The sequence below is a fragment of the Microcaecilia unicolor genome, chromosome 2 (assembly GCF_901765095.1).
Source record: "Microcaecilia unicolor chromosome 2, aMicUni1.1, whole genome shotgun sequence".
NCBI classification, from domain to species: domain Eukaryota; kingdom Metazoa; phylum Chordata; class Amphibia; order Gymnophiona; family Siphonopidae; genus Microcaecilia; species Microcaecilia unicolor.
Window position 1 is genome coordinate 537,300,943 of NC_044032.1, and position 23,974 is coordinate 537,324,916.

The 23,974-nt window shown below is 42.7% G+C and overlaps 1 protein-coding gene across 1 annotated transcript in view; it reads right to left on the reverse strand.

Moving 5' to 3' along the window:
• LOC115461474 (toll-like receptor 1) overlaps positions 1 to 18,626 on the reverse strand; it is a 48,440-nt gene extending 29,814 nt beyond the window's left edge. The window contains exons 1-2 of the mRNA XM_030191296.1: positions 18,309 to 18,626; positions 17,990 to 18,071 (exon numbers count right to left, since the gene is read on the reverse strand). The gene's annotated coding sequence lies outside the window, so the exon portion shown is untranslated. The remainder of the gene's footprint in view (positions 1 to 17,989; positions 18,072 to 18,308) is intronic.
• Positions 18,627 to 23,974: the final 5,348 nt, after the last annotated feature.

Consider the following 23,974-nt stretch of genomic DNA (forward strand, 5'->3'; position numbering starts at 1 on the left):
ATTACCGTTTTCATCTTCACCACCTCCCACGGGAGGGCATTTCATGTATCTACCACCCTTTCTGTGAAAAAATGCTTCCTGACATTACTCCTGAGTCTGCCCCCCTTCAACCTCAATTCATGTTCTCTAGTTCTACCACCTTCCAGTCTCCGGAAAAGGTTTATTTCCAAATTAATACCTTTCAAATATTTGAACGTCTGTATCACATCACCCCTGTTTCTCCTTTCCTCCAAAGTATACATGTTCAGGTCAGCAAGTTTCTCCTCGTACGGTTTGCAATGCAAATCCCATAGCATTTTTGTAGCTTTTCTTTGCATCGCTTCCAGTCTTTTTACATCTTTAGCAAGATACGGCCTCCAAAACTGAACAAAATACTCCAAGTGGGGCCTCACCAACGACTTGTAGAGGGGCATCAACACCTCCTTTCTTCTGCTGGTTACATAGGAGCCAACTTTTCAAAATTATTGGGGGTGCTAAGCCCAATAGAAATAACCCCTCCCTGGACACATACAAGGAATTTTCTCAATTTTGGGGGTGCTCAAGCACCCACAGCACCCACAGAGTCGGCTCCAATGGCTGGTTATACCCCTCTCTATGCAGCCTAGCATCCTTCTGGCCATGGCCGTCGCCTTGTCACATTGTTTCTTCACCTTCATATCCTCTGACACCAACACCCCAAGGTCTCTCTCCTGAGTTGAGCTTACTAATCTCTCCCCTCCTATTCGGTATCTCTCTTTTGGGTTTCTGCACCCCAAGTGCATCACTCTACACTTCTTGGCATTAAATTTTAATTCAAAAGACTTATACAGTTAACACCAGTACATTGTTTTATCAGCTCTAAACCAACATTTTCAAAAAAAATTATTTTTTATTTTTTAATATATGCAGTGCTCAGTGTATATTGATGTGCCAAACTACCATTTTTCACGGTACCAGCATAAAGCACAACAATCCTTATACTATCATAGCACTGGACCTGCCTAACCTTCCTAACTGGCTGATTTGATTCAGCTTGATTTTCAACTGATCAGTCTTGAATGAACGTTAACTGTTTATTCAAACAAAGTCACTTATCTAGAAAACAGGTTGGATCTGGTCCTATGCTCTGTCATGTGCTGCTGCTGGCAAAGAAACAAGCCGTGACCCAGTGTTCAGTTAGTGCTTTAAAACCATAATTGAATTCCCTTTTAAAACACTAACTGAACACTGAGTCACAGCTTGTTTCTTTGCCAGCTTGAGGGTGTCTATTAAAGGCACTGCCATGGGTGCGACGATAGCACCATCATTAGCTAACCTCTATATGGCATGTTTTGAAAAGAAATTTTTGCAGGACAATCTATATAAAGGAAATATTGTGTTATGGCTAAGGTTTATGGCTAAGGCACCAGCTCCACTTTCGACTACCTCCAGCCTGAAAACAGTATTCCTAAGGAGTCCTGCGTCAACAACAATCAGATAAGTGACTGTTGAATAGCATGAACTAACAAGAAAGATTTGTTTATTTATAAAAAGAACAATAGAGAACGAGTTCTATGCTACGAGATTTGACTATTTAGTTGCAAGAGACCGCTCCAGGTTAGTAATACATTAGCAGGCAGAGAGTTATATGTTCAGGCGGTTGTATAGGAGAATAAGTGGGGGGTATATATGATGGGGGAGGTGCACCTATCTTAACTTTTGTTAATGGTTGAGAGGCGAGGAGTTTTTAGACCATCCGGTTTTCTCAATTGTATTTGAGTTTTTTCGGGTGGCTTTTTTTCTCCAAGTCTCCCCACCTGAACCAGTGATAGTAATTTACTCCTCATTTGAATGGCTAACCAAGCTTGAGTAGCAATGGGTATCCATGAGGTGGTTTGAGGTTCCTTTGTTAAAATATAATCTAGATCTTGATTGTGGATCCTTAAGTTAAGAACGGTGACACACCTATCTCTATATTTAGTTTTCCAAACCATTAGTTAAGTATAGTACTTTAAGGTTTATTGATGACATACTTATGATATGGACAGGTAGTAAGATCTAGTTGATGGAGTTTTATAAATGGCTCAACACAAGGGATACAAATCTAAAATTTCAGATTAATTAGCGACACATATGCTCGAATTGAAACATGATTTCAAACAACTAAAATTTGTAGTTAAGAATTGATTCACATTGGAGAAGTGGAGATGTGAATAAATTACTATTATACAGGCAGAACAGAGGTTTATTTTTAAGTTTAAAACTGTTAAGCTTCATGGTCTAAATCAGGAAAGTGATCTCTGTGTTTCTGTAAAGTATTTTTTGTATGTGAAACTACACCAATTCTAGTATATATTTGACATTTTCTCAAGCTTGGATAGGTTTGATGACACCTTGCTCATATTGAGGCATATTGTGATTGTAACTACAGATATATGGAAATGTCTTGTGGTTTGAGGCAATAATGATTTTTTATGAAAAATGCATTTGGGGGGATTTGTACATTTTTGCACAGATATGATTTATGGCCAAACTATTTACATTGAATTTTAGTCATTAAAATGTTTCTGGATCGATTGACCTTTGAACCTAAAACCAATCACAGTGCATGTATTTAAGGGACCAATCACAGAGCATGTTACTATGCTGTCAGTTTAATGAATTGAGTGAGTCAGAGCGTAGTGAGAAGTGGAAAAAGTAAAGAGCTGTTACTTTTGTACCTCATTTCTCAAGGAACTAGATGGTTATTTTGTAAAATATATACTTTTTAATGCTGCCATTCAATAGTGACGTGCTTAAGACGCTGCCGCTTAGTACTTCATGTGGATGTTTTTAAATATCGCTATTTAGACAATTTGGTATAACGAATGAATATGGTTATGGCATGAAGTAGACTAAGTTAGTGAAGACTGGTTACTTGACATGCTTAAGACGCTGCCACTTAGTAATTCATGTAGATGTTTTTTTAAAAACCGCTATGGAGATGTTTTTGTATAATGAATGAATATGGATATGGTACGAAGTAGACTAAGTTGGTGAAAACTTGATACTTGTATACCTTGGTTCTTAAGAAACATTGTTTAATCATCACAAATGAAAGTATAGATGTGCAAGAATGCATAAAGGCATCATGTCGCTGATAGGCTTTTATGTTGCTATCTACTATGTTGTCAATGGCACATTTGAACACCATTGTTTAGAAGTTTAAGTTGTTAACTTCAAATACTTTGTACATCATGCGGATGTTTTTAAATAGTACTATTTAAATGAATGAATATGGTTATGGTACGTAAGTAGACTAAGTAAATGAAGACTTGATATCTGAACACTATAGCATTTAATCGTCATAAATGAAAATGTAGATGTGCAAGAATACATGAAGGCATCATGTCGCTGATAAGCTCCTATGTTGCCAACTACTATGTTGTCATCAGGACACTTGAACGCCATTGTTTAGAAGTTTAAGTTGTTGATTCTAAATACTATAAACATGACAATTTGCAATACATAAGGATAGATATATAGATGTGCTTTGTGATTTTGATCCTCCTTTTCTTGATACAATTATGTCATTTTTATAACCCTCATCCACGCTCTTATCACCTCTCGCTTAGACTAGTGCAACTTGCTCCTCACAGGTCTCCCACTTAGCCATCTCTCTCCTCTTCAATCTGTTCAAAATTCTGCTGCACAACTAATTTTCCGCCAGGGTCGTTATGCTCATATTAGCCCTCTCCTCAAGTCACTTCACTGGCTTCCTATCCGTTTCCACATACAGTTCAAACTCCTCTTATTGACCTATAAGTGCATTCACTCTGCAGCTCCTCAGCACCTCTCCACTCTCATCTCTCCCTACATTCCTCCCCGGGAACTCCGTTCACTGGGTAAATCTCTCTTATCTGCACCCTTCTACTCCACCGCTAACTCCAGACTCCGTTCCTTTTATCTTGCTGCACCATATGCCTGGAATAGACTTCCTGAGCCGGTACGTCAAGCTCCATCTCTGGCCGTCTTCAAATTTAAGCTAAAAGCCCACCTTTTTTATGCTGCTTTTAACTCCTAACCCTATTCACTTGTTCAGAACCCTTATTTTATCATCCTCACCTTAATATTCCCTTATCTCTTGTTTGTCCTGTTTGTCTGTCCTAATTAGATTGTAAGCTCTGTCGAGCAGGGACTGTCTCTTCATGTTCAAGTGTACAGCACTGCGTACGTCTAGTAGCGCTATAGAAATTATAAGTAGTAGTAGTAGTTTTTAGTAAATATTCAACATATTACAAATCCTCCGTTACCAATTATCCATTCATTCGTGGTTTTCCAAATACACATCTAAGGTTAATTTTATAGTATATCCAATCAAAGTACCTACAATATATGTTAATTTTGAAATGATTAAGACCCATATGATATTATTGGTTTTAGTAAACATACCCATTACTTCATCAACACCAAGCATATGTTCCGCATTTCAGGTGATATGATTTTTTGCTATTAGGGGTAGACCCTGTTACTCACCGCTTTTAGGTATGTAGGAAAACACTTTTTGTAAATTCAGATTTTTAATATGAGCACTTTAACACCTAAGTCACATGAAATTATATGTCTTATTGAATAGCATGTCATAATGAACATCACATTGACTTATTTGTTCTGCCTTCACACACACTATCACACTGTGTTCTCCTGTTGCCTGTTTGTGAGTATATATTCTTTTTAAACTTTGATTGATGTTACATTTAATGTTTTATTTAATGTTCTTTTAAATTAAAGCTCTCTGTTTTTATTGTTTTACCATTTCACAGTTTTAATATGATTTTAATTATTATGATTTATATTTTTGAGCTATTGTTTGAAAGTTTTGATTTGTAATGATGCTGTAGACTCAATTTGTATGTTTTCATTTTGTAGTCTTTTTACCCCTGAGGCAGCCTGAGGGTGAAACATGGCCACATCGGGTAACTGTTTTAATAAACCTCTTCTCCTTTTTTATTCACTCGTTTCTGTGGTTTATATGTGATCTGCTTTTATATTGTTGATTTCTCAGTGGGCAGATTAGCACCTCTTGTTCTTGTCACAACTTTTTCAGATACATCAGAAGCAGAAAGACTGTGAGGGAATCCATGGGACTGTTAGATCACGAAGAAGCTAAAGGGGCGCTCAGGGAGAATAAGGCCATAGCAGAGAAACTAAATGAATTCTTTGCTACAGTCTTTACGGAAGAAGATGTAAGAGATCTGCCTGTACCAGAAATGGTTTTCAAGGGTGATGATGAAGAGGAACTCAAAGAAATCTCGATGAACCTGGAAGATGTACTGAGCCAAACTGACAAATTAAAGAGTAGTACATCCAAGGGTACTCAAAGAACTAAAGCATGAAATTGCTGATCTGCTGTTAGTAATATGTAACCTGTCGTTAAAATTGTCCATAGTACCTAAAGATTGGAAGGTGGCCAATGTGACACTGAAATTAAATTTAATGTAGACAAATGCAAGGTGACGCACACTGGAAAGAATTTGAATCATAGTTATCTGATGCTAGGGTCCACCTTAGGGGGGGGGGGGGGGTCAGCATTAAAAAAAAAGATCTAGGTATCGTTGTAGATAATACGCTGAAATCTTCTGCCCAGTGTGCGGCGGCAGCCAAAAAAAAGAAAACAGGATGCTAGGAATATTTAGGAAAGGAATGGTGAATAAGACCGAAAATACTATAATACCTCTGTATCACTCTATTGTGCGACTTCAGCAAGAGTATTGCGTTCAAGTTCTGGTTGCCGTATTTAAAAAAAGATATAGTGGATTTAGAAAAAATTCAAAGAAGAATGACCAAAATGATAAAAGGGATGGAACTCCTCTCGTTTATGCTAAAGCTAAAGAGGTTAGGGCTCTTCAGCTTGAAAAGAGATGTATGAGGGGAGTTATGAATGAGGTTAACAAAATCCTGAGGAAGTTACATGGAAATACCTTTAAAACAATGAATAGTTAAACTCTGGATCTCTTTGCTGGAGGATGTGGTAACAGCGATTAGCATATCTGGGTTTGAAAAAGGTTTGGACAAGTTCCTGGAGGAAAAGTCCATAGTCTGCTATTGAGACAGACATGGGGAAGCAACTGCTTGCCCTGGGATTTGTAGCATGGAATGTTGCCATGGTTTGGGTTTCTGCCAGGTGCTTGTGACCTGGCTTGGCCACTACTGGAAACAGGATACTGGGCTAGATAGAACATTGGTCTGACCCAGCATGGCTACTCTTATGTTCTTATGTTCTAAAGCAGCAGGCCCAGCACACACCCCTGGGAAACCCCAATATCTACGTTTAAAAGCAACATCAGAAAGTACTTTTTCATAGGGTAATGGATACTTGGAACGCTTTTTCAGTGGAGGTGGTTTGGACAAAAACGGTGACACAATTCAAAATGGCGTGGGATAAACAGAGGATTCCTATCTAGCGAGAGGATGGGATCAAAGCAAAATAAATAACAGATGGGTGTAACCTGCATGGAGCAGCAGGTACAATCCTGAACAAAGGCACGGAGCAGATGAGCAGCATGTTTTGCGCAAAGCAGCAGTACAAGTCTAGCCATCTTGCTGAGCAGTCTTCCAGTCTTTATCTGCCATCTATTACTAAGTTTTATTTTAATAAAAGTTGATTTGTTGCCATTGTTTTTATGTCCACTTGGCACTCTTATGTATTCATTGTAGATAACCTGAAAACCTGACTATCTGGACGTGTCATCTGAACTGGGTTTAGAACCTCTGGGTTAGACTGTACAGGGTCTTCTTGCTTTGGTGCTATTGACACTGACCCTAAAAACTGACTGCCTCATAACACCAGAATAGAATCTTCCCTCAAGAAATGTAAGTCCAGCCTTAAATCCTATTATTTCTGTTAGGCATTCCCTCATGTTTGATTAGTATGCGGTTACCCATCTGTTATTTATTTTGCTTTGATCCCATCCTCTCGCTAGATAGGAATCCTCTGTTTATCCCGTGCCTTTTTGAATTGTGTCACCGTTTTTGTCCAAACCACCTCCACTGGAAAAGTGTTCCAAGTATCCATTACCCTTTCTATGAAAAAGTATTTTCTGATGTTGCTTTTAAACGTAGATAGTAGGGTTTCCCAGGGGTGTGTGCTGGGCCTGCTGCTTTAGAACATAAGAATAGCCATGCTGGGTCAGACCAATGGTCTATCTAGCCCAGTATCCTATTTCCAGTAGTGGCCAAAACAGTTATGGAGTGAAGGTGTAGCCTAGTGGTTAGTGCAGTGGAGTGGACCTTGATCCTGGGGAACTGAGTTTGATTCCCACTGCAGTTCCTTGTGACTCTGGGCAAGTCACTTAATCCTCCATTGTCCCTGGTACAAAATAAGTACCTGAATCATAAGAGGCTTGGGGAGGCTAAGCCTCCCCAGCCCAACCCTGACCATCTTGTGTTTCTTCTGCTGCCCGCTGTCTCCATTGTCATTTTTACTGCACTGAAGAGTTCTGCCTCGGCAACGGCGATTCAGAGTCAGCCTTCTGCCAGTGTCGGGGCTTTCTCTTCAGGCGTGTCTCACTCCCTCCCAGCTCTGCAGAAAAGAGGAAGTTACCTTAGAGTCCAGGACGCCCCTGAGGAGAAGCCCCGACACTGGCAGAAGGCTGACTGACTCTGAATCGCCGGTGCTGAGGCTGAACTCTTCAGGGCAGTAAAAATGACGGCAGCAGAAGAAAGAGGGAGAAAGATGCAAGACTCCCAAGACCAGTGGAAGTGAGCCTTTCTAGTCCAGTAAGTAAACAAGGAAGCCAATTTGGTTAATGTGTTTCCCCTGCCTGACATCCTCACTGCCTTCAGCCCAAACAAAACAAACAAACTTTTGAGCTGCTGCATCCAGGTTGTTCTTGATTGTTGAGCGTAACAAGGCTAAAGCTGTTTCTGTTAATAGGCACGGTATTGCAGCTGGTAGAAAAAGCGATTATAAACTCTGTAGTTTGTGCTTATACATCCTGTTTCCGTTTCTTGAGAGTTTATCTGAGTTTATCTTAACTGTTGTTGTACTCTGCCTTGGGAAGCTGGTGTTATAAAGATGATAGAATACTGTATATTGAAATTAAATGAAAGTAGAATTAAACTCACTTTTCATTGGGGCACATGGAATCACATTTTAATGTCATCTCATTTGTAGGAATTTGCATTTTAGATACACAACTGGATTATTCTGTTTATTAAGACAGACATAGAAGCCACAATAAATTTACTTAAACAAAGAGAAACAGCAGAGGTTTTCAGTAAACAACATGATGAATTAAAAATCAAGATGGATCAATTTAGATATGAAATACAAAGAATAAAAATTAAAAAATTCCATAGAGACGAGAAGGATTTAGTAGATAAAGCGATTTATCCCTGGCTATATAGAGAACATGATATACAAAGATCTGCCTTCGAGGAAGGCGGACCAGATTCAGTAGATACAGACTCAAGTGTATCGGGAGGTGAATCACGTTTTTTAGGACAAGGGAGAAGCAAAAGAGGACGGAGAAGGGGCAGAGGCAGAGGCCCCCAACGGGGGAACAGACAGGACCGGAGTTATCCCCAAGAACCCATGGATCGACCCCACACACGATCACAACAGTGAAGGAATCGGTTGTAGTGAACTTATCAAGATATAGATTATCTATAGTAGAACAAGAGGTACTAGCTAAAGGCCTAATCTATGTACCAACAGTGACTCACGATTCATTTCAAAGTCGGGTTGATTTAGAAAGATTTTTGAGGAATCTGCACATCAAAGTATTTTTTGCTGGGGAAGAAACTAGATCAGAAACCTCCAGGGTAAAACTTAAGTCGAAATGGGTGCCCCCAACCCCCCCCGAACCAGCTATTACTATTTTCAAACAATTAGTCACTAAAGAGTTAGAGCAATTGGAACACAGTAAAAATAAAAAACATTATAATTGCACTTTACAAGAAAGACTAGCGATAGAAGCACTCAGGAATAATACAGAAATTATAATTAGAAAAGCTGACAAGGGGGGAGCGGTAGTTTTGCAGAATAAACAAGACTACATTACAGAGGCATTAAGACAACTTCACAACCCATTAGATTATGAAGAACTAGAAGAGGATCCCACAGAGAAGTTACAGCAAGAGATCTTTTCGAAAACTGGGGTGGGCTTTGCACGAAGCTACATAACACAAAAAGAATTTGCATTTTTAAATAAAAAAGCCCCTCGCATTCCAGTCTTTTACACTTTACCTAAAATTCACAAAAGTCTACAGAACCCTCCCGGAAGACCAATAGTCTCCAGTCGGAACTCCATATTAGAGCCACTATCAATATATATAGACACCTTTTTACGCCCCTTTGTTCAGGAAACTAGGTCCTATATTAAAGACACCACAGATTTTTTGAGTCGGATGCAAATGTTGGAAGATATACAAGACCACTGGAGATTAGTCACAATGGATGTAGTAAGCCTTTACACCATCACCCCTCAGGAAGAAGCTTTAGAAGTAATAACTCAGTCTCTGGAAACACGTGAAATGATTCATGTTCCTACAGAATTTATAACTGAACTGGCAGAAATAGCCTTGAAAAATAACTATTTTCAATTTGAGGGACGGTTATTTAAACAAAAAACAGGGGTAGCCATGGGCGTAACAATCGCCCCCTCGGTAGCCAATTTATTTGTTGCCAGATTTGAAGAAAAGTATGTGTACATGTCTATATGGTTCAAGAAAATGAAAATTTGGTTAAGATTTATAGACGATGTATTCTGCATTTGGACAGGCACCGAACATGAATTGAAAATGGCGCTTGAATATTTGAATACCTGCCATCCAACATTGCGCTTTACTTGTGAACAAGATCTCCATAGTATGTCATTTTTGGATGTATTAATCACCAAGAATAACAATAAATTGGAGACCACAGTTTTTCGTAAATCAACTGATAGAAACACATTTTTGGAATACAGTAGCTGTCATCCGCAGAAATTGAAAGACAGTTTACCTATATCTCAGTTTTTACGCTATAGACGCATATGTTCGAGCGAGACAGAATTTAAAGAGAAATCTAAAATTCTTAGAAAACGATTACACGAGAGAGGCTAGCCAATGAATGTAATTAAGAATGCGTACAGAAGAGCGAAATACAACAATCGCGAGTATTTACTTCTTCCCAGACAAAAAGAGACAGATGAGGGAAAAGACAATGTCACCTGTGTATTGAAATACACAAGTGAAGCAACCCAGGTTTCTAAAATATTAAAGAAGAATTGGCATATAATTCAGACTTTACCGGAGTTACAAAATACTAATCTAAGACTGGCGTATAGTCGTGGTAGGAACCTTAAAGAGATTCTGGCACCAGCTATTCTTAAAAGACCTTATGTACCAGATTCCCAGTTAATGGGACATAGAAGCTGTGGACAATGCAATATTGTCGAACAATGATTAATACGAAGGAGTTTATAGATCCTAGGACGAAGAAACATTACATCCTTCGTCAGAACACCACTTGCAGTTCAGAATGGGTGGTTTATGCCATCATATGCCCTTGCCAGAAAGTTTATGTGGGACAAACATCACGTAAATTTACTATCAGACTCACAGAACACAAGAGCAATATCAATACACAGAAGAAGACTGCTCCTTTAGCCATGCATTGCATCGAATTAAATCATACTTTTGATACTCTAAAATGTGTCATTCTACAACAAATCAAATGGGACATACAAGGAGGTGATAGAAAATTAATTTTATTACAACAAGAGCAAAGATGGATTTATCGTTTACATTCTCTACAACCGGATGGTTTAAACATGAGAATTGAATGGAACCAGTTCTTTTAATTAAGTTCCGTCTGACGTCAACCATTATAAATACATGATCTATAAAGGATTGGATGAACGTAAGCTAGCCCCGCCCAGTAGGAGGTTAGGTGGAGCTCGAAACAACGCATCTGATGTCATCCATTATAAATACCAACGCCATCTTGAAAATTTCACATTGAAGAAAGCGAAAAGCCGATTGAAGTAAGGAACATCAAGTTAAGGTTGGAGGTGGTACTGTTTATATTAAGAAGCGCCAAATATATGATATATATGATACAGTGGGGGAAATAAGTATTTGATCCCTTGCTGATTTTGTAAGTTTGCCCACTGACAAAGACATGAGCAGCCCATAATTGAAGGGTAGGTTATTGGTAACAGTGAGAGATAGCACATCACAAATTAAATCCGGAAAATCACATTGTGGAAAGTATATGAATTTATTTGCATTCTGCAGAGGGAAATAAGTATTTGATCCCTCTGGCAAACAAGACCTAATACTTGGTGGCAAAACCCTTGTTGGCAAGCACAGCGGTCAGACGTCTTCTGTAGTTGATGATGAGGTTTGCACACATGTCAGGAGGAATTTTGGTCCACTCCTCTTTGCAGATCATCTCTAAATCATTAAGAGTTCTGGGCTGTCGCTTGGCAACTCGCAGCTTCAGCTCCCTCCATAAGTTTTCAATGGGATTAAGGTCTGGTGACTGGCTAGGCCACTCCATGACCCTAATGTGCTTCTTCCTGAGCCACTCCTTTGTTGCCTTGGCTGTATGTTTTGGGTCATTGTCGTGCTGGAAGACCCAGCCACGACCCATTTTTAAGGCCCTGGCGGAGGAAAGGAGGTTGTCACTCAGAATTGTACGGTACATGGCCCCATCCATTCTCCCATTGATGCGGTGAAGTAGTCCTGTGCCCTTAGCAGAGAAACACCCCCAAAACATAACATTTCCACCTCCATGCTTGACAGTGGGGACGGTGTTCTTTGGGTCATAGGCAGCATTTCTCTTCCTCCAAACACGGCGAGTTGAGTTCATGCCAAAGAGCTCAATTTTTGTCTCATCTGACCACAGCACCTTCTCCCAATCACTCTCGGCATCATCCAGGTGTTCACTGGCAAACTTCAGACGGGCCGTCACATGTGCCTTCCGGAGCAGGGGGACCTTGCGGGCACTGCAGGATTGCAATCCGTTATGTCGTAATGTGTTACCAATGGTTTTCGTGGTGACAGTGGTCCCAGCTGCCTTGAGATCATTGACAAGTTCCCCCCTTGTAGTTGTAGGCTGATTTCTAACCTTCCTCATGATCAAGGATACCCCACGAGGTGAGATTTTGCGTGGAGCCCCAGATCTTTGTCGATTGACAGTCATTTTGTACTTCTTCCATTTTCTTACTATGGCACCAACAGTTGTCTCCTTCTCGCCCAGCGTCTTACTGATGGTTTTGTAGCCCATTCCAGCCTTGTGCAGGTGTATGATCTTGTCCCTGACATCCTTAGACAGCTCCTTGCTCTTGGCCATTTTGTAGAGGTTAGAGTCTGACTGATTCACTGAGTCTGTGGACAGGTGTCTTTCATACAGGTGACCATTGCCGACAGCTGTCTGTCATGCAGGTAACGAGTTGATTTGGAGCATCTACCTGGTCTGTAGGGGCCAGATCTCTTACTGGTTGGTGGGGGATCAAATACTTATTTCCCTCTGCAGAATGCAAATAAATTCATATACTTTCCACAATGTGATTTTCCGGATTTAATTTGTGATGTGCTATCTCTCACTGTTACCAATAACCTACCCTTCAATTATGGGCTGCTCATGTCTTTGTCAGTGGGCAAACTTACAAAATCAGCAAGGGATCAAATACTTATTTCCCCCACTGTATATATTTTCTAATAGATACAGTTGATTGACCCGCGGACCCTGAGGAAGAAGGCGAAACTTGGGCTGAGTCGGGCCGTGGATTGGGTTCAGATGACTGTGTTCCGGTTAACTGCTTAGAATTTTTTCAGCAGTGAGCTAAGTAACCATTAATTTGAGATTTCTTTAAAATTGGAGAATAGAAGTGGGTTACTTAAATAGGGGTTTTTCAGCCAGTGATGATCGGGTGGTGCTCCCTTATGTTGTTTCACAACACAAGGAGCTTACGCCGGGATTGAGGCTTTTCCCCTATAAATTAAACATATATTTGACGCTATTTATTTCTATGTAGGAGTCTATATTTATATGATTGTTGATTGATTTGACTGCCTATAGCTCCAATATTGATTATTATTCTGTTTTTAGGCATGTTTCAGGGACAAGTGGTTTTATAGGTCAAAATAAAAATAAATATTTTTTTAATGCAGATCTCTTTTGTTTAAACATAACTAAATGGGCTATAAGCCCCTAATGGTGTATTAGGTTCTGCCTAGTGTAATATTTTTGGTACAGTAAAGCAGTGGCGTAGCTAGGGTAGTTGACACCCGGGGCCGGTCATTTTTTATCACCCCCCCCCCCCACCCCCCGAAATCCAGTACTAGGCATACCGAGAATACAAAACACTCAGGACCTATAGATCAATTCTACCATACCATAAGCAGTAATTTGTACGAGTCACACAAGGAAAAGGAAAGCATCTTAAACACTACAGTGAGCACTAGAACATCAATTCACCTATTGTAAAACGAAAACAGACAGATTAGTACAGATCGTCGATCCTGCACAGTCAATGTCAACCAAAAGCCATGTCTTTTTCACAAATAGATACACCCTAATCCACTATAGAATAAGTAATCATAAACTTTCTATTTAGACAAAAATTAAACTGAACCCCCGATGCCAGACTCTGCATACAATGCAACACCACAGAAACCGAAAATGTCCTCTAGTACTGTGCAAAATATAAAGCCAGCAGATGTAAATTTGAAAAAACTAACAAATACCAATTACCACTTTACAAATTAACAAATAGAAATAAAACAAATAATATAATTTTATTGGAGTAATACGTTTAGCTTTCAGAGGCCAAAACCTCCTCCCTTAGGTCAATTCAGTATAGTACTGTTACAGTGTCCTATCCTGACCTGAGGAAGGGGGTTTTGTTCTCCGAAAGTAAAATGAATTAAAATTAGTCCAATAAAAAGATTACCTTATTTACATGTTCTATTATAAACATTTATTAACACAGCTACAATACTACTTTGTCCTAAAGCAAAAAAATAAAAATATATATTTACAGTTCGTTGTCTCTGGTTTCTGCTTTCCTCATCTTTTCACTGTCTTCCTTCTATCCAGCATCTGTCTTCGCTCTCTCTCTGCCATCCAGTGTCTGCCCTCTCTCTCTGCTCCTTCCATCCACTGTCTGCCCTCTCTCCCTTCCATCCACTTCTGCCCCTTCCATGCACCATCTGCCCTCTCTCTCTCTGCCCCTTCCATCCACTGTCTGCCCTCTCTCCCTTCCATCCACTTCTGCCCCTTCCATGCACCATCTGCCCCAGTCTGCCATCTCTCTCTCCCCCTTCCATCAACATCTGGCCTCTATCTCTGCCCCTTCCATCCACCATTTGCCCCAGTCTGCCCTCTTTCTCTCTCCCCTTCCACCCACCATCTGCCCTTTCTCTCTGCCCCTTCAATCCGTCTGCCCTCCCTCTCCCATCCGTCCAGGGTCTGCCCTCCCTCACGTGCCCCCCTTCCATCCAGGATCTGTCCCCTCTCTCTCTGCCCCCTCTTTTCAGCCCCCAGTTCCAGTCCCCTTCATCCACCACATGCCTTGCATCCTCCCCTTTCAGCCCCAGACCCATTCTCCCACCTGCCCCAGGCATGGACCCATTTTCCCTCCTGTCCCCTTGTCAGACCCCAGTTCCAGCTTCAGACCCTTTCTCCCATCTGAGCACTCCCCTCCCCCCCAATCCCCTTCTCCCCTCTCTGAGTACCCATCTGAGCTCCCCCACCCTCCCTAATCCCCTTTAAGCACCCCTCTGAGCTCCCCAACCCCTCCCCAATCCCCTTCTCCCCTCCTTGATGCTCTCCCACCCTCCCTAATCCCCTTTAAGCACCCCTCTGAGCTCCCCACCCCTCCCCAATCCCCTTCTCCCCTCTCTGAGCTCCCCACCCTCCCTAACCCCCATTAAGCACCCCTCTGAGGTCCCCCACCCTTCCCCAATCCCCTTCTCCCCTCTCTGAGCTCCCCCACCCTTCCCCAATCTCCTTCTCCCCTCTCTGAGCTCCCCCACCCTCCCTAACCCCCTTTAAGCACCCCTCTGAGCTCCCCCACCCCTCCCCAATCCCCTTCTCCCCTCCTTGATGCTCTTCCACCCTCCCTAACCCCCTTTAAGCACCCCTCTGAGGTCCCCCACCCTTCCCCAATCCCCTTCTCCCCTCTCTGAGCTCCCCCACCCTTCCCCAATCTCCTTCTCCCCTCTCTGAGCTCCCCCACCCTCCCTAACCCCCTTTAAGCACCCCTCTGAGCTCCCCCACCCTTCCCCAATCCCCTTCTCCCCTCTCTGAGCTCCCCCACCCTCCCTAACCCCTTTTAAGTACCCCTCTGAGCTCCTCCACCCTTTCCCAATCCCCTTCTCCCCTGAGCTCCCCCACCCTCCCTAATCCCCTTTAAGCACCCCTCTGAGGTCCCCCACCCCTCCCCGATCCCCTTCTCCCCTCCTTGATGCTCTCCCACCCTCCCTAATCCCCTTTAAGCACCCCTCTGAGCACTCCCACCCCTCCCCAATCCCCTTCTCCCCTCTGAGTCCCCCCCCCGACAGCTGAGATCCGTTCTCCTGTTGCTCCTACCCTGTCCTGCTTTAAAAATAAATTTTTCGAAGCGCCAGAAAGTGGCAGGCAGTGCGCCTCGCGTCTGCCCTGCTAGTAAAGAAGATCTCGCTGACGTCGTCGCCCTTCCCACATTGAGTCCCGCCCCCCTCTGAGGCAACTTCCTATTACCGCGAGGGCGGGCGGGACTCAGTGTGGGAAGGACGACGACGACGTCAGCGAGATCTTCTTTACTAGCAGGGCAGACGCGAGGCGCGCTGCCTGCCACTTTCTGGCGCTTCGAAAAAAAACTTTTTAAAGGCGGAGCAGTGGGAGCGGAACACCCCCCCACCCGATGACACCCGGGGCGGACCACCCCCACCGCCCCACCCTTGCTACGCCACTGCAGTAAAGTTCTGAGTGTGTTTTTGCACAAAGTTGTGCATAGTGTTTTGCAGTTGAGCGATTATGGTTAGTAGATGCTTTGAGCAACCACTTTATTCTTTGACATATGATACGTATCTAATATCTAAATTTAATAAAAGGTATTAATTGTGACTTTTATTTTTATTTATTTTTTTCTGTGTGTTATCAGACAATTATGGATTTAAGCTCCACCCCTGGCCCCACCCCTAACCCCGCCCCCTTTAGCCTCCCCAAACAGTTGGGCCACCAACCGCCTATGATAGATGTAAACTGTATATCAAGTCCCATTTCCCTTTCCCATACAGCATCTCATCAGTGGCAAAACCCTAACTATTTGGAATTGTAACCTTAAATACTATTATTTGACCTTCCTTGTTTTTGTTTGTTCTGCTGTTCTGCTCCTGCCTTCCCTGTTCATAAAAATGTGTAAACCCCTTAGATTTCCTTGAATGATTTGTGGTATTTCAAATAAAATTGAAATTTGAAACTAGATTCGACTTGACAGCTGGGGAAGGCATTGCAGATGAAAAAGTCATGTGGACAATGGGGAGCCGGTTGATATTGTATATCTGGATTTTCAGAAGGCGTTTGACAAAGTGCCGCACGAAAGACTCCTGAAGAAATTGCAGAGTCATGGAATCGGAGGTAGGGTATTATTATGGATTAAGAACTGGTTGAAAGATAGGAAGCAGAGAGTAGGATTGCGTGGCCAGTATTCTCAGTGGAGGAGGGTAGTTAGTGGGGTCCCGCAGGGGTCTGTGCTGGGTCCGTTGCTTTTTAATGTATTTATAAATGACCTAGAGATGGGAATAACTAGTGAGGTAATTAAATTCGCCGATGACACAAAATTATTCAGGGTCGTCAAGTCGCAGGAGGAATGTGAACGATTACAGGAGGACCTTGCAAGACTGGGAGAATGGGCGTGCAAGTGGCAGATGAAGTTCAATGTTGACAAGTGCAAAGTGATGCATGTGGGTAAGAGGAACCCGAATTATAGCTACGTCTTGCAAGGTTCCGCGTTAGGAGTTACGGATCAAGAAAGGGATCTGGGTGTCGTCGTCGATGATACGCTGAAACCTTCTGCTCAGTGTGCTGCTGCGGCTAGGAAAGCGAATAGAATGTTGGGTGTTATTAGGAAGGGTATGGAGTCCAGGTGTGCGGATGTTATAATGCCGTTGTATCGCTCCATGGTGCGACCGCACCTGGAGTATTGTGTTCAGTACTGGTCTCCGTATCTCAAAAACGATATAGTAGAATTGGAAAAGGTACAGCGAAGGGCGACGAAAATGATAGTGGGGATGGGACGACTTTCCTACGAAGAGAGGCTGAGAAGGCTAGGGCTTTTCAGCTTGGAGAAGAGACGGCTGAGGGGAGATATGATAGAAGTGTATAAAATAATGAGTGGAATGGATCGGGTGGATGTGAAGCGACTGTTCACGCTATCCAAAAATACTAGGACTAGAGGGCATGAGTTGAAGCTACAGTGTGGTAAATTTAAAACGAATCGGAGAAAATTTTTCTTCACCCAACGTGTAATTAGACTCTGGAATTCATTGCCGGAGAACGTGGTACGGGCGGTTAGCTTGACGGAGTTTAAAAAGGGGTTAGATAGATTCCTAAAGGACAAGTCCATAGACCGCTATTAAATGGACTTGGAAAAATTCCGCATTTTTAGGTATAACTTGTCTGGAATGTTTTTACGTTTGGGGAGCGTGCCAGGTGCCCTTGACCTGGATTGGCCACTGTCGGTGACAGGATGCTGGGCTAGATGGACCTTTGGTCTTTCCCAGTATGGCACTACTTATGTACTTATGTACTTATGTGCAGGACGCAAAGCCTCTGAGCTGAGTACTTAAATATATTCAAGCGAGACCTTCAGTAATAACAACAAAAATCAACCTGTTCCTTGAATTAAAAACAAAATTGTCAAAGCGATCTATCTTTCTTGCACCACGCCGGGGACTGGAGAGAAGTGTAGGAGAACGAGCGAAAGCAGGCATGCACACCACACGTTCAAGTCAGTCTGCATGCAAGCACAAAAAAACCAAAAGAGTGAACACTGTCTCAAACATCCCCTCCTACCTTGTGACCTGCTTCGTCCAGCGATTATAAACAGAAAAAGAGAAAGGCTGAGATTGTTCTTTCTACTTTCTGTTCATGCACCCTATAAACAACAAAAGTACTTCCTTTAAACAAAAGACTATAAAATTAAACTTTTTTTTCTCAGCATCATCACAAAACTTGAACAGTACTAACGCAAGATTCTTAAAAACATACGTTTGTTTTGAGAGACATGATCGACCACACTGCTGATTTCAGAACAGTAATCGTACTAAACATGGCGAAACTGGGAATGTAATTTTTAAACGTTAAAAAAAAGCTGTGCTCATTTCATACTTACAAGACACAAGAAGAAACCAAGCCTCTGACAGTAAGATGGATTTAGAATCTGAAGGCATCTAACTGTGGCTTCATCCTTGAACTCCGCAGTCTGGAATTTCCCTCTCACACTTTTGGTAGAAGAGGAAGTGGAACGCAGGCAGAACCCTTGCTGCGCCCGGGCAGTACCTATACAGTAGCTCTTCCCATATTTGCTGTGTTTAACTGACTCTTAGTATGGTTTCTAGACTACGATGGGATCTCAGCTACTCGATAACTCATAATAAGTGGCCTCGCTCTTTGATTTCTCTCGACGAGCAAAAGGGAAGGTGGCGGTGCAGATCTGGTTAAACTAAAGAGCAGTTTGGGACCTTAAAGGAAAGTGTGCTAGTCCCTCTCCCGGTAGACTGTATAATTTCAAGCTCAGGCAAAAGCCATTAGTTAGGCAGAGGGCGCCATCCACAGATCTTGTTCTCTCTAATGTCATAATATAGTTGAGTTACATTAAATGTGTCAAAAAAAATAAAAAGAGAACTCTACTGTTATGTTGGAGGGAATAGAATATGGAGTGGGAGAAGAAACTGGGGCGAACAAAAAAATAAAGCAATCTGAGCCAGTAACTGTTAAAACTACTGTGATGTCATAAGACCTGAATTTGTTTATGCCTTTTGCAACGCGATTTAAATCGTGTAGTGTAGTGATTCTGTTTAAATTAATAAAAAATGTTTACAGCTCCTTCCCCAATACATATACATATATTTCTGCACCTGCAGAACTGAGATCTCAGTTGAACTTATGGAGACCTTTATGCTGTGAGAAACTACAGTGACCTGCCAGTAAAGCCAGGACTGTGATGTCCAAACCTGTAGCTGAGGGTTGTAGTACCCCTGTGTTCCCTGTTCTTTGGAGTAATGGAGAGCACAGCAAGCTTTCTAATTGTGGAAGAGCAGGGGGGGAGGGGGAGAGAGAGGTGTCAGTGTAATATTTTCCAAGGGGCCAATGCTCAAAGCTTACTGGGCTTGTAACATTGCATTTTGACCAGTGTTAGCCACTTTTGGGGTTTTGGCGCTGCTTTTACCATTCGCGAAAGCAGTGGCTGAAACCTAGATGCACATGCGAGCTAATTAGTATTACAACGAGCGTTCCATCCAATACACAGAAGGGATCACCTACTTGTAACGTTTAAAACTTTCCAGCAGGTCCAAGGTGGCATTTCATGTGAAAGGGCGCCTTCTCGGTGGTCTGCGCTTTTTAATAGTATCTGCACATTTCATGTGTATCATATGCATGTGTGTTCCGCCGGGAACAGTAGTGTAACTTTAAAAAAGAAAAGAAAAAGACAACAACAAAAAAGTAACCAATAAGAATCACCCATGAACTTGTGCATATGACGTCCATCTATGACGCTCCATCTATGACGTGCTCCTTTATGGCAGGGTCCAAAGAGCAGTTGTTGCCATTTTTCAAGTTAGATTCTCATTTTATTTTGTCTTGCTTTGTATTTTATTTTATTTTATTTCTGCTTTTTTCCCTGTGTAAAGGAGCATATATATTGCAATCATTTGTCCCCCTTCCTCTGCCTCTCATTCCTCTGGCCTGGGCATGTGCAGACCATCAATACTTACCACAAGACCATTCTGTGATGTGCTGGGTGCTTTCCCTACCAAACTGCATGTACACTTTCCATATATCTCATTTGCATGTGATTTCCTTTGATCATCGATCGCTATTCCTCATAGAAACCTGATGACAGATAAAGGCCAAATGGCCCATCCAGTCTGCCCATCCTCAGTAACCACTAACTCTTCCTGTTCCTAAGGGATCCCACATGCTTGTCCCATGCTTTCTTAAATTCTGACACAGTCCTCGACTCCACAACCTCCACCGGGAGGCCATTCCATGCTTCCACCGCCCTTTATGTGAACAAATACTTCCTTAGATTCCTCCTAAGCCTATTTCCTCTTAACTTTATCATATGCCCCCTCATTCCAGAGTTTTCCTTCATTTGAAAAAGGCTCATTTCCTGTACATTAATGCCTCTGAGATATTTAAACATCTCTATCATATCTCCTCTCTCTCTCTCCTCTCTTCCAGCGTATACATGTTGAGGTTCATAAGCCTATCCCTATATGATTTATCTGTAAGACCTCTTACCAATTTTGTAGCCACTCTCTGAACTGACTCCATCCTGTTTATATCTTTCCATAGGTGCAGTCTCCAGAATTGCACACAGTACTCTCAATGGGGTCTCACCAGAGACTTATACAAGGGCACTATCACCTCTTTGTTCCTGCTGGTCATCCCTCTCCTTATACACCTAAGCATCCTTCTGGCTATGACAGTCACTTCTTCTACCTGTTTTTCTACCTTTAAGGTCATCAGACACAATTACCCCCCATGTCCCGCTCTTCCTTTGTACACAGAAGCACTTCACCCCCTATATTTATTTTTTTGTTACATTTGTACCCCACGCTTTCCCACTCATGGCAGGCTCAATGTGGCGGGCAATGGAGGGTTAAATGACTTGCCCAGAGTCACAAGGAGCTGCCTGTGCCGGGAATCGAACTCAGTTCCTCAGTTCCCCAGGACCAAAGTCCACCACCCTAACCACTAGGCCACTCCACTCTGTTCCCTTGGATTCATGTGACCCAAGTGCATGACCCTGTATTTTTTAGCATTAAATCTTAGTTGCCAAATATTGACCATTCCTCAAGCTTTGCTAGGTCCTTCCTCATGTCATCCACACCCTCTAGGATATCCACCCTGTTGCAGAGTTTGGTATCATCCTTAGAGACAAACTTAACCAGACAGCCCTTCCGCAATATCGCTCACAAAGATGTTAAAAAGAGTCGGTCCCAGGACCAATCCCTACAGCACTCCACTGATAGCATCCCTATCTTCAGAGCAAGCTCCATTTACCAACACCCTCTGTCTCCTTCTGTTCAAACAATTTTTAACCCAATCAGTTACTCTAGGTTCCATACCGAGGGTACTCAGTTTATTTATGAGTCGCCTGTGCGGAACAATGTCAACGGCTTTGCTGAAAACTAAGTATATCACATCTAGTGCCCCTCCCATATCAAACTGTTTGGTCACCCAGTCGAAGAAATCAATCAGATTTGTCTGACATGACCTGCCTCTAGTGAAACCATGCTGCCTCAAGTCCTGCATTCCATTAATTTCAAGACACCTAACAATCCTCCACTCAGTGGCGTACCAAGGGGGGGCAGTGGGGGCGGTCCACCCCGGGTGCACGCCGCTGGGGGGTGCCGCGGCACGCGCCTGTCAGCTGAGTTCGCTGACTTTGCTAACTTCGCTGCAGCTCCCTCTGCCCCGGAACAGGTTACTTCCTGTCGCTTCTTCATCTTCAACATTAGCAAAATTCGCCCCTTCCTTTCTAAACATGCCACCAAAACCCTTATTCACACCCTTGTTACTTCTCGCTTGGACTATTGCAATTTACTTCTCACTGGTCTTCCGCTCAATCATCTTTCTCCTCTCCAATCTGTCCAGAATTCTGCAGCTCAACTTATTTTCCGCCAGAATCGTTATGCCCACACTAGCCCACTCTTCAAGTCACTTCACTGGCTCCCTGTCCGCTTCCGTATACAGTTCAAACTCCTCTTACTGACCTTTAAATGCATCCACTCTATGACCCCTCACTACCTCTCCTCTCTCATCTCTCCCTACATTCCTCCCCATGAACTCCGCTCTCTGAACAAATCTCTCTTGTCATCCCCTTTCTCCTCCACCGCTAACTCCAGACTTCGTTCCTTTTATCTTGCGGCACCTTATGCCTGGAACCGTCTTCCCGAACCCATACGTCTAGCTCCATCTCTACCTGTCTTCAAATCTATGCTGAAAGCTCACCTTTTCACTACTGCCTTTGGCTCCTAACCGCTACTCATTTGCCCTCCTCCCCTGTTCCTCTTTACCCTGTAATTTCCTTGCCCGTAATGTCTTGTCTGTTTGTGTTACCTAGATTGTAAGCTCTTTGAGCAGGGACTGTCTCTCTATGTCAAATGCACAGTGCTACGTGCGTCTGGTAGCGCTATATAAATGCTATTAGTAGTAGTAGTAGTAGTAGTAGTTTTTATTAATTTATTATTGTTTTTATATTGACTAACATTATTTGTGTTATATATGCTATTGTTATTTTCTAGCCCCTAGCGCAGCCCTTGTGTGGGCTTAATATGGCCAGTTTCATGCTTGCTTGGTTTTCATTTCAGTAACAAAGGTTTTCCAGTCAATATTCCAGATCTGATGTACTGTTCACCGCCATCTTGGAGTTTGCAGATCGCCTATCCTGTTGCTTTCTTGGATTAGCCCCCCTGGGCCTACTGTACATGCCCTGGTGGTCTAGTGGCTAGTTGGGGGCAGAAGCGATCCACAGTCACTCCTGTCCATGTCCTCTCTGCTGCCAAAATGGCAGCTTCAATCTCTAGCATCAGTCTTGCATCACTGCCGCTGGAGATTGCAGCAACCATTTTGAGATTGGAGCCAGCACTGGCAGGAATGACTGAAGATTAGATCCAGCATAGGCAGAAGCAATGTTAAAATGGATGCCATGACCTACAGCAACAGTCTTAGAAGACTGCTGCTAAAGATTACAGCACCTATTTTGGCAGCACTGAGGACATGGGCAGGAGCAACTGGGGATAACTTCTGCTATAACTAGCCACTAGACCACCAGGGAATATACAGTAGGCCTGGAGTGGGTCTAAGAGGGAGGCTCATTCTGCGCATGAGGGAGGGGGGAGAGAAGAATGGAGGCTCATTCTATGCATGGGAGGAGGAGAGGAGGGAGTGGGGGCTTCTTCTGTGTGGGGACCGGGCCTATCAGCTACAGATTCAGTTTTGGCTGGCACTGAAGAAATTGGTTTTGGTCAACCTACTCTCCCCTTCGCCCCCCCCCCCCCCCCCCCCCCACCAAAGATTTTTTCCTTCCATTTAGAAGGCAAAAGTAAAATAGAGGAAATTAAGTAGTTTTAGATTCTCACTTAACATTACAGCAGCACATGTAAAAGTCCTTTTCTTGACCCCAGTGGTTTTCGAATGATTCTACAAGTTGTTGTTTTTTACCCCTGTTTTAATTATGCCAATTTGATTCTGGTCAACTCTAAAAGCACAGCATATAGTGCAGAATTCTGTAGCCAATGCTTTGTTGAGCATGTCTTGTTCTAACTATATTACACACCTGTTGTTGTGGAACTTTAGTGCCTACCCATTGTCATCTGATGTATAAAGTTCTAGTGATGGTTTTAAATCAGCTGCCCCTATAGAGCGATCTATGTTAGTTCCACACTCTTCTGATCACCCTGCATGGGTTTGTTTATATAAGTTGTTTATGGCTCCCTCTGTCTGATGTGTCTGCAAGGCTGCACCACACACTCTAGAGCATTCTCGGTATTTGCACCCCAACTTCGGAATAGGTTCTCACTTCTCAGCTACTATATGAGCAATTTCTGATGAAGAATCCTTGTGCAAGCATGTGAAAACCTTTTATATCAGCCTGTGATTCAGGCTTTTTAACTGATTTATTCTTACATTTGTTCTCTTACAAATATTATGCTCTTCGTAACCCACAGACCATCATGCATGGGAGTAGCCTAATGGTTAAACTCCTTTGATTATAACCACAGAAAGGCAGTGTATCAAATCCCACCCCTCAATCCCTTGTTTTAAGAC